The sequence below is a fragment of the Chenopodium quinoa genome, unplaced genomic scaffold (genome assembly GCF_001683475.1).
Source record: "Chenopodium quinoa cultivar QQ74 unplaced genomic scaffold, ASM168347v1, whole genome shotgun sequence".
Classification (NCBI taxonomy): domain Eukaryota; kingdom Viridiplantae; phylum Streptophyta; class Magnoliopsida; order Caryophyllales; family Amaranthaceae; genus Chenopodium; species Chenopodium quinoa.
Window position 1 is genome coordinate 2,547,443 of NW_018742630.1, and position 12,512 is coordinate 2,559,954.

Below are 12,512 nucleotides of genomic sequence, written 5' to 3' on the forward strand. Positions count from 1 at the left end.
ACTTTGGGCCCGAAAATTCCGCTCTAACCCGGGCAATTTTCGAGCCAAGCCAAGTTAGACATGATCAACTCTACTAAATTTAGAATTTTACGAGTCGAGTTCCCTAGCCAAGCTCATGTTGATTAGTTGTACCTCGATTTTTTGTTAATACTAGGGTGGCTAATGCGCGCACCGTAACTAGTCATGTCCGGGAAGTTTTTCTGATGTAGCCTTGTGCTATAACTTTAGTTGTTGGTAGGATTAATAAGGGAAACTATATAAACAAATATTATTAGGGATATTAATGTAAGCACACTATTGTTTAAAAAAAAAAAAAAAAAAAAAAAAAAAAAAAACAATTAACATTAATGAGGGCAAGTAAGTAAATAAACATTTTATAGGGTATAATTGTCCAAGCACTATTCATAAGAGTGAACTCAAACTTTTTAAAAGGTAGGGATATTTTTTAGGTAAAATAAACTGCCCTGTATATCAAACAGGAATCTCTCACACGTCAAGTCGGTCGAGTTTGCAGACTAGACACTTTGAAAGTAAGGAGAAAATTAAAGATAAGGGAAATCTCTACCCTCAAAATATACCTATTGGGTAACCTCAAGGTTGGAAGGCTCAATCCTTACCTCTATTTCAAGCTTTGCTTGGTAGTTATACCTCAATTTGAAACAAGAAAATTGTATAATAAATCCAGATAAATTGTTTGGATTTTATGCCTCTCTCTACCTAAAAACAAATTGATAATTTCTCTGGTTATGTATAATTTGACCATTTCGATAAATGAGCTTCTTGTATGTCATAGTTACATATAGACTGTCTTAACAAAATCTAAATTGTTGAGCAATTAGGAATTTGATTCTATATCATACTTTATTAGAGTATTTAAAGATTAAACAGTCTTCTTTTGGTGTGTAGATTTTACTTTGTATGAGTTTTTTTTTTTTTTTTTTTTTTTTTTTTTTTTTTTTTTTTTTTTTTACACTTGTATAACAACCTTGTGCATTTTTTTTCATGTTTTGTTTTGTGCATGATTTGGATCAATGAAAACTATTAGCTTCCATTACAACAAATTACCTTCATCACCATTTTTTTGGGTACTTTTTGAGTTGATTACCCTTAATGATATAAAGTTTGACTTGCCCTTAGCTTGACTCCAAGTTTTTAAATACACTTCTCATTTGACAAAAGTAGTTTTATTGACCCGACCTATAATCAACTCGACGTATCTAAGAGCACAAGTGGACATAAGCACTACCAAAAAAAGTCCACATAAGATAGGATTTATACGGAGACAACTAAGATCATGAACAGAAAAATTGAAGAATAGATCGAGATGACCCCATAATATAATCCAGTATCCATCAAAGGTAGATGCTGATTATGATTTAGAGTATCCAGAAAAACGCGTACAATTATAAAGTATTTGGAAAGCTTATTATGAATGCTACTTGTTAGACATTAGAAAATGGGACCCAACCTCTCAAATATGTGGCCTTTGCATCTGCCTTTGCATGTTTCACCTCTTTATGTAAAGGCAGAAGGCTACTCGTATATCTTTCCTCTCCCTAACTTAATGGTGGCCCGTTCCCATGTTCTGTGTCGGCGGTAAATAGCAACATCCTTTAATTTACGTAATACATACTAGAACTATATGCATGCGATTCGTGCTTTATATTTCTAAATTACACATATAAAGTAATATCGTTTTAAAAAAGTAAATATTTTAAGTATATTTAAGGAGGACACCACTGTCTCACCCCTTAGCTTATACTTCGTATTATAAAATTAAGTATTACTTTCTACAGTATTATAATTAAGTATTTATGTCTAATGTAAAGTTAATATCGATCACATCTTTAAGGTCATGGCTCATGAGGTCAAATCTTTTAAATTGCAGATTTGCAGGCAAAGATTTTCTTAAGTTTAATTCATATGCACACATACCATAATCTGCCCACGGCATTAGGAATTTTGGTAAAAACAATGCATATATATTGGGATTGTAGAAGTTAATAAATGTACACATCAATACTGCAATACGTCAAAATAGTTCGATCTCAAGTGCCATGTACAAGTGTACAACCCTCAGAAGTCAGAACTCTACAAGTTAAGGTAATTGAAATAATATACTACTTAATACGGAAAACTAAATAATTACCTATAAATTTGTTAGAACATATCAAAATTTCTTAATTACGCCCTTTTTTAGTACAAATTTCCAGCAATCGTCCACTAGGGATGTCAGTGGGGCGGGTCAAATAGGAGACCCGCCCTAACGGAGCAGGGATGGGTCTTGGTTTGGCGGGTGATGGGGTGGGGATGGAGGTAAAAACCATACCCGCCATGGGTGATGGGGTGAGGGTGGATTTTAAGTTGTACCCGACCCATTCCCGCCTCGCCCCACCCGCCCCATCCCCACCCACCCTACTTCGTACCCGCCTCCATCCCCACATCCATATATTTTTAAAAACAAAATTATATACTTTTATACTATTTTATAAAAAAAATTATGTAAAATAAAATAGTAAATATAATACTTTGTAATATACTTATATTATAAACCAAAAATGTGTAATATTAACAATAATTTTTTTTCCTTTTACAATCTTTATTAATTATGAAGGATTGTGTATTTGGAAGGCGGGGATTAGGCGGGTCTTAGGTGGGGATTAGGTGGGGGTGGATGTCCAAGTGGGGGTTAGGGCGGGAATGGTTTAAATTTTGTACCCGCCGGGGCGGAGATGGGGATGAATTTTAGACCCGCCACGGGGATGGGGATGGGGATGGGGATGAGAATGTGTATGAAAATTTTAGATGGAGATGGAAAGGCCAACATCCGCCCAGCCCCGCCCCATTGACATCCCTACCGTCCACATCAACAAAATAAATAGGCCTCTAATCATTTTCTATGGAAATCGTTACTAAAAAACTATAAATTTGGGCAGACAAAAGAACTTAAGAATAAGTTCTTGTGTATTGCTTCACCAAAGAACGGTCCTGCAAAAGATTGCATGCCAGAAACTACTCATGGAATAAGAATTTGGTAGATGCTCCTATAATTCGTCATTAGTTCTAACCGCAATTTCTTTTATACTACTGTATTAATGCATAAACGGATAAACCTAATCGCATTAATGTGAATATAATTGACCCCTTTATTAATTATTATCAAGTTGTTAAATTACATGAATTAAGCACATATATAATAATGCTCTGCCTATACTCTACATCAATTTGGACCCAACCACATTCATAACGCAAATTTATTGTTACTAGGGTGGTCTACGCGCGTGATGCGCGCATAGGGGATAGCTCTTACGGAGAAGTTTGTATCAACGTGTGTTTACACCTTTGGTTTGGGTGGTAGTTTTAATACGTACTATTTGGTTTATATGCCTATATGGTGGCTTTGTAGAAGGGATTGAAAGCCACCAAAATCTTTTATGAGGATTATTTTTTAAAACCCTCTAAAGTTGACCGTATTATTCCAAAATTATTATTAAATAATATTTAATTGATTTGCATCCCTTCATATCATATTATTATCCCTTTATATCTTAAGGGGCAATTGTTAGTTTAGAACTCTTAATTAATTTGCATATTTTAATAATACTTAGTATGAAGTATAATATTTCTAGCGTGGTTTTCGTCAGATGAATTTTTGTGAACTTACTAAGGATAATATGAGTAAGTTATAAATTTATCAGAATGGCTCATTTGCTACGTTCTAGGAAATGCAAGTTTGTGTTGTTTGGTTGGCTTGAAATGATGAAATAAACTAACAATTATCATTCTTCATGCCTTATCACATATTCACATACATGAAGTTGTGCTGGATCACATACATAAAGGGTAAAGGTTGCAATAGTACCAAATGACAAAGCCTTTTATTAATCTATGCCTTTTGGGGTCTTGATTGATAGTATAGAAGATATAAGCCCAACCAAGAGGTTAGGCCTCAAAGAGTTTGGGCTAGATGCTTGTTATTGCCAATTACTTTGAGCTAAGGGTTGCTTGGTAAGCCCATCTTTAAACTCTTGACTTCTTGAGCCTAGTTTTTAGATTTAGTATCTTCCAACATTTTTTCATAGTGTGCGTGTGTTTTTTTTTTTTTTCCATTCTTTTTAAATCTTGATAAAGATGGTAAGAATTGTAAGTTTACAACTATGAAATAAGGTGCGATGAAATTAATTTGTCTGTCTTATAATGTCTATATTTCATTCATGGTTGCAATCGGTTCCTAATTTTATTACCGGGATTAATTTATTTTTTTTCCCATAAAAAACCGCTTGTTTAAGGTTTGTAACCAGACTTTTTGATCAAACCTACCATCAGCCTCACCCTCTGTTACAAATTTCCAACCGCCAACTCACCCATTTATCTCATCGCACTTGCAATTGTCATACCCCACTTTACATGACAAGACACCACACCTTAAACGCAACCCTCACCCACTTGCCCAACCAACACCTCCATTTCCATCACAACCATCGAATAACGTCATTCAGTCACCTTCTTTGCAACCTCCCTAACGAACTACAACCAAGTGGTTAGGTCATTCAGTTACTACATGACCAACCTAACCACCCAACACATTGGCATCATCGGTTTAAAATAAAATACTTAAATTAATTAATACATTATAACTCATGATCCATAAATGTGGTGTTGAAGATAAAGATCTTCTATAACTGACTATGTCAAGATTAACTTAGCTTAGTTGTAATCTCTTGCGTATATCTTATTGTTAATAGTTTTAGTCTATCATCAATGCGTGGTTCCTACACCCAGGTGTACCATGCGCATGGTACACCTGTTTTAAAATGCAACTAAAATATCATGAAACGCAAGCCTCAAAACAAGTAAAAAAGGCGGGGAACATTAGTTTATAAGACAAACAACATCACCTTATAACTGAAAGAACACGAGAATGTATTAGTAATTTCCTTTAAACTAGAAAAATTAGTTATTAAATGATATTTATCCCGCTTTTATTGTCTTATCCTTTTACAAAAATTCAGTTTCTTGATAGGCGGTCGCACACCTAACTAAAATAATACCTAACTAGACCTCCTAATTATGTAGCAGGGTAAGTCAAGGTCGATCCCACAGAGACTATGGTTCACCTAAACTATCTAGACTCAAGTTATTACTAAGCAAGTAACAAATTCAAAGATGAAGAGTATTAACTACTAACTACGGAATATTAAGAAAATAAATTAACACGAAGATTAATATAAACTAAAACACCTAGAATTAGGAATCCCCACTAATATAGATCAATACGTCAAAATAATCCCTTTCCCACAATCAAATCAAAGTATTCCACAGGACGGGTGCTCCCTACAACAAATACCTTCCCTAATATGCAATCATACCTATTTTCATGGAGTCATACATATTAAAGACATTAAGAACAGCATCCCATAAGTCCTAGCAAGAATAATTAGCTATTTTCATGCATAAAGATTCTTACTTTTAATTAGGGTTCTAAAATCGATTTAGAATCAACTTTCATTGTAAACCTAATCACATTCAATAACACTATTTCTAGTTAATCATTGATGATAAAACCAACCCTAATAAAGAGGAATTATAAATTAAAATAAATATGGGATTGAGAATCAAACAACGTATTAATCCATATTAGGGTTCAACCTAACTCTAGATTATAAAACTACTCACACATGTTGATTAAATAAACGAAATAATTAACGAAAGAAAACATCATAACAATAATAATAAGAAATAAAGAGAAGAAGAAATACTTGAATAAATGGAGAACTTGAATTAATCTTCAATGGAACAAAGTTGGAAGAACAAGAAGAAAAACCAACGTATAAATTGGAATAATTGTGATGATAAAAGTCCCCCTTTTCTATCTTGTTATTAGTCTATATATATCCTAGGAATTTTAGTGGGCTTAGGACTCCAAATTAACATAATTAAGGTCCTAAAACGCAGCAATTAGGAGCCACCACGGGTAGATTGTGGAGAGCTGTGTTCGACCACAGGCAGGCCGTGGAGAAGGCTGCCATAGCTGCACTTTGCCATGTGAAAACGAGTTGGCCACAGGATGGCCGTGGAGAGAGTTGTACGCCCACAGGCAAGCCGTGGAGGTGGCTGCCATGTCCATTATTGTATGTAAATTTCTCCCTTTAACAAGTCGAATCACGATCAAAGCAAACCTCTAGCAAATCTAGCCCAATTCCTACAAAAATCAAAATAAAACAAACCAAGGAGAACAATATCGAAATATAAAGAATAATAGCTCTAAAAGATTAAAACTATGTAGAAAACATGATAAAAACCCGCAAATATAACATATAAAATGAATATATAAACGTGTTATCAAATTCCCCCACACTTAACCTTTGCTCGTTCTCGAGTAAACAAGACAAAATAAGAGAACTACTCTAAGAAAGCAATAAAATCCTAATACTCACTGTCGTAGGAATCACGATTGCATTTAGCGTATGCAACAAGCCCTTTAAACCCCTAGGCTACCCTAGTGGACGAGTAAGGTCTCGTGAAGGTTTTCAGAAGGCGTACCTACAAAGCCTAGTCATGAAATTCCAAACCAAATTGCTCAACCAAGTGATTAATTTGAAAAAACAAAAATAGGAAGATCGTTTTTATCACAAATCAATAATATGGATGAAACAATAATGCATAGCACCTTTTTAATGACCAACCAATCTTACCACACATCTCCCCATACCAACTCACACAAACATGAATAGCTCTCACTTTAGTTGTGAAAAGTAAAAACAAATAACGCTCATGTGTTTACGGGGTGAAATATGATGTCACTCAACCTAAACATAGAATGCATGTCAACTTCACATGAATTGGCCTCTTTAGGCTTGCAATGGGACTTTCTCCACTTCTAATGATTGATGCAATTACGAAAATCATGAAATCCAATAAGGGTAAGCTTGGTAATCAAGGGTTGGACGACGTAATTTGGGAATGTGGTGCTCAAAACATATAACAAATCCTAATCCCACTACACATTCAAATGTCGGGTTCAAGCCAACCTTATTTCCTCCAACTTCATACAAAATAAGCATAGCCCTTTTATTTCTTTCTTTTTCCTTTTTTTTTTCTTTCAATCACACTTTTTTTCTCTTTATTTTATTTGATTTATTTATTTATTTATTTATTTTTTCACAAAAAGGAAAGGACACATAGCAAATTAGGAATTAGGAAGACTTTTAAAACTCTTTTTCTTTCTTTTCTTTCTTCCTTCCTTCCTTGCTTCTAATAAATCAATTCCCTTCTTTCTCTTTGTCTTCTTCTTTTTCTTTTTTTTTTCTTTTTTTTTAAGAGAAGAAGTACATCACTCATAGGGCTTTAACAAGTGTAATGAACCTTCAAAATAAACCTAGGAAAATAGCTCTATGGCTTTAAACGTAGGGTATCAAGAAGGGGTTAAAACACGGCTCATTGGCTCAACCTACGGGTGAATGAAAAAAAAAAAAAATGTAGACCTAGAATGTGGAGGCTCTATTCTCTACAAGGAAATTTCAATCATTTTTTCGCAACATGCATCATTCAAGTCTCAAACAGTCAAAAAGCAATACCAAGAATTCAATTATGTGAAGGACAACTAATCACACATGAAGAAACACGACTGAGATAGAGTGAAATCAGTCAAATATGGCTCAAAAATCTCACTGGGAAAACACATACTATTCACATAAGTAGAGCGGGGAGACCATCCTGGCCACAAACCATTGTCATCAAAAGGATTTACGCTAATTTATTGAAAAGTTTGTGTAAGATATCATTTTTTTTTTGTTTCTTTGCTTTCGAAAATTACTTGATAAGCATATTGGAATGGAAAATCAAAAGGTAACACTAAGACAAAACACTCTAGACTAACAGAATAAAAATTAAACCTAATATTTACAAAAGGTGATATCCCTCCCCCACACTTGATAATTGCAATGTCCACAGTGCAATAAATATATCATGATTAAAAGGGGAAGAATGCTCACAAAGCCTTATCATGGAGAGAATAAGGAGGATTTGCAAATCCTCCAAATTGGATCCAAGTGCTCAAAGTGGCAAGAAATGTGGACATGGACTTCAATTGCTCCTTGATCTCCTTTTGCTCAGTTTTAATTTCATCCACCGATGTCAAAAGAATGTTGAGTGTTCCCTCGATCGGTGCGGGTGTTGGCACTTCGGTCATAGGAGGTGGGCTTAATGGTTCATGAGGAATTGACACACAAGCTAGTGGCTCGACCTTTCCAAACGACCAATTTCCTTCAACACGGAGGGACATATTTTCAGCAGGCGGTAGCACATCTTCAATACCCTTGATACACCAAAGTGTGGTGCCATCCTTTTTCACAATCCAGTTCATAAGGGCACATGCAGAGATGTCTAGAGCATCAACTCCCCCAATGGACTCTTCTGTTACAAGACGTTCCTTATGTCCTAAGTAGAGAGCAATAGGGGTTATAAGGCCTCCTAACACTATTGCTCCACTAGTGGTGGTCTTGTTTGCTAGATCTCGCATTTGTTTGATAAGGAATGCACCGGTGTTGATGGGTTGACCATGAAGCATTCGATCAAGCATAAACAGTTCATCTTTTCGAGCCTTTCCTCCTTCATAGCGACCAAATACAGTACAAGATAACAATCGTTGTACATATCGAAGTGCAGGATGACGAATGTGGTTACCTGGACTGTTATTGGAGTCATATTCTCTATCATCAGTAAGAGTTCGCCAAATAGGATCAGCAGACCAATATTTGGATGTTAGTCTTGGTCCTTCATTAGGTAAGCCTAACACCTCATTGAATTTTGTAAGGGTCCATGTGTGTTCCTCATTGTATAATTGGAAAGTGATGGAGCCTTCACCACAACCCTCTGCTGAATGAGTAACCGCCTTTAAAGAACTTAAAAACTCCAATGTTATTCTTTTGTATGTGGGATACCTTTTCATAAGAAAATCACCCACCCAACATTAGTAAAGAGCCAACATACGTCTTCCTCAATACGTAGTGCTCGTAGGGCATCAATGTCACAAAAACGAGTCGAATTTACTCCTCGCTTAAACAATGTCTTGTATTTTGATCGGTGAGCGGCATCCCGAAATTTAATATCATAGTAATCAATGTTCACCTTTTCCTTGACCTTAGCACATGAAGTTGACGATGATGTTTTGCGGGTTAAAGTTTTTGCTCTCGAAACCGTCTTTTTAGTCTTGAAAAATGGCGGAATTCTAGAATTTGAAACCGAGGGAGTTGTCTTTTTCTTGGTATTTGTAGAACTACGAGCCATTTATAATATACCACACAATGCTACTTCAATTAAACAAAAACCTCCCCTATATAGCCAACCAAATTTCACCCACTTATACTGCTTACTATTATTCTCAACAAGTCCAACTCCACAAAACTAACAGTAGTATAACACTCAAACAAGCCAGCACAAAATTAAATTGCTCAACAAATAGCAATTGTGAGGAAAGCGAATATGGGTACACACCTTCAAGGGCATAAAATTCCAGTAATTTCCGAGTTCAAATCCGGCCGAATTTTATAGATGAAGACGTCAGATGCAAGCCAAAAATCCGACGAATTCGTTGGTGAAGTCCGGTAGGTTCGCTGCTTCAAGAAACCGGTGGTTCGCTGGCTAAATCCGACGGATTGAATGACGGAGATTGAGGTTATTCGCTGACCAGATTCCGTCAAATTTAGGTGCTAAACCGGAGGGTTTCGCTGCTCTAGAATTCCGTCAATTTCAGGTCAAATTCCGGAAGGTTTCGCAGGCCAGAATCCGGTGTGTTTGGTGCTCAAGAAACGGCTGAATTCAGGCGCTAATCAGGGAGAGTTTACAGGTAGTTCACCGTCAAATTCAGGCGCATAAACCAGAGATTTTCGTAGCCTAGTTCGGCGGTGTTCGTGGCTGAGTTCATGAAGGCTCTGAGGCAGCAGTTCTTGAAGGCAGAAGGTATACAACCCCTTCTTTTTATTATTATTATTAATTTTTTTTTATTTTAGAGAGGATATCAGTTTGCACCACAGGTGGGCTGTGGGCTGTAAGTGTAGGCTACGGGTTGCCTGTGGAACACGCTGCCTCTTCCCTTCAGCTTTTCAATTTTTTTATTTTTTTTTTTTATTTTTTTTTATTTCATGAAGTACTCAGCCACAGGCTGTCCGTGGCTGGCTGCTTTTCACTGCGGGGTGGCTGCGAACTGCTCTGATTTTGATATACGATGAAGATGTTGCCGCAACAAGGCTGCGTAGAAGATGAGTTGTCGCAACCTACTTGCGGACAATACTGTAATCACCAAAATTAGGCTCCACTATGCTTGCTCCTCCTGCAATCACACGCTATTAGAGATGAAGGCAAAGAAAACTAAGAGAAGGAGTTAAAAGAATTAATTAAAAAAAAATGAAAAACGCTAGATTAGGCTACTCCACGTTACTTCCTAACCTAATAAAAACAAGAAAAAGGAATCATACTCCACTAAACTACAGCTATAGGAAAAAAAAAGGGCTACTCTACGTTTTTTTTTTTAAAAAAAAAATAAATAAAAACTTAGTAAGAGTAGAAAAGAATGGGTTGCCTCCCAAAAGCGCTTGTTTATAAGGTCTTAAGCTCGACCACCTTTTCGTTCAGTTCGAAGTAGGATCAAAAACGGTAAAAACCGCTTTTGCTTCAATGGGTTCGCCTTCTCGATAGTGCTTGAGACGTTGCCCATTTACCTTTAAAGAACCAGTAGCTTCACTCCAAACTTCAACTGAACCATATGGAAAAACCTTTCGAACCTGAAATGGGCCTGACCACCTTGATCGAAGTTTACCCGGAAACAATTTCAATCGAGAATTTAATAACAATACTAGTTCTCCTTCATGAAATTCTCGCCTCATAATATGCTTATCATGCCACTTCTTCGTCCTCTCCTTGTATAACTTTGAGTTTTCATAGGCTTCTAGTCGAAGTTCATCCAACTCATTAAGTTGTAACAATCTCTTCTCACCAGCTGCCTTGGCATCGAAATTAAGGTTTTTTATGGCCCAGTATGCTCGATGCTCTAACTCAACAGGTAGGTGGCATGCTTTTCCATAAACAAGTCTATATGGAGTTGTACCTATTGGAGTTTTGAACGCCGTTCGGTACGCCCATAATGCATCATCTAGCTTCACAGACGAGTCCTTTCTTGTTCGTGCGACAGTTTTCTCGATGATGGACTTGATCTCTCGATTTGACACTTCAACTTGGCCACTAGTTTGTGGGTGATAGCCAATGCCAAGTCTGTGTTGTACTCCATATTTCTTCAACATTGCTTCAAACCGATGCTCCGTGAAATGTGTTCCCCTGTCACTGATCAAAACACGTGGTAAACCAAAACGAGGGAAAATAACTTTCTTGAAGAACTTACTTACCACGCGAGCATCATTGGTTGGAGTAGCAATTGCTTCGACCCATTTTGAGACATAGTCAACGGCCACTAGAATATATCGATTTCCATAGGAAGAAGGGAATGGTCCCATGAAGTCTATCCCCCACACATCAAACAACTCGACCTCGAGTATGTTGTTGAGTGGCATTTTATTCCTCCTAGAAATATTGCCCGTCCGTTGACATCGATCACATGCCTTGACATAGGAATATACATCTTTGAACATCGTTGGCCAATAAAAACCGCACTGCAAGATCTTTGCGGCTGTCTTCGAAGGACCTGCATGTCCACCACACGGTAAGTCATGACAATGAGAAATAATATCAGCAACCTCATTCTCCGGTATGCATCGTCGGATTACAGAATCCGCGCATTGCTTATACAAGAAAGGATTTTCCCAGAAATGTCTCCTCGCCTCATAAAGGAATTTCTTCCTTTGTTGAGATGAGTAGCCATGAGGCATTGTACCTGTGGACAGAAAATTAGCCAAATCAGCATACCATGGTGATTTAGTTTTCAAAAGAGCTAATAAATGTTCGGCAGGAAAAGAATCATCAAAAGGGATTTCGTCCTCATCCTCGGGGTCGAGGAGAAGGCGGGAGAGGTGGTCTGCGACAACATTCTCAGTCCCCTTTGTGTCCTTTATCTCTATATCATAGTCTTGCAATTGAAGGATCCACCGAATCAACCTAGGCTTTGCATGGGTTTTGGTCATCAAATACCTCAGTGCTGCATGATCTGTATGAATGATAACCTTAGAACCAACCAAATAGGAATGAAATTTGTCAATTGCATAAATAACAGCTAGCATCTCTTTTTCAGTTGTGGCATAATTCATTTGAGCAGAGCTAAGAGTCTTGCTAGCATAATAAATAGCATGAAGCTTTTTATCCTTTCGTTGCCCCAAAACGGCCCCTACCGCATAATCACTAGCATCACACATGATTTCAAACGGTAAGGCCCAATCTAGGGGTTGCATAACAGGAGCAGAGATCAAAGATTCCTTCAACCTGTTAAAAGCTTCAAGACAAGCATCAGTAAAGACAAATGGAACATCCTTAGCTAAAAGCTCAGTTAGAGGTCGAGCAATTTTCGA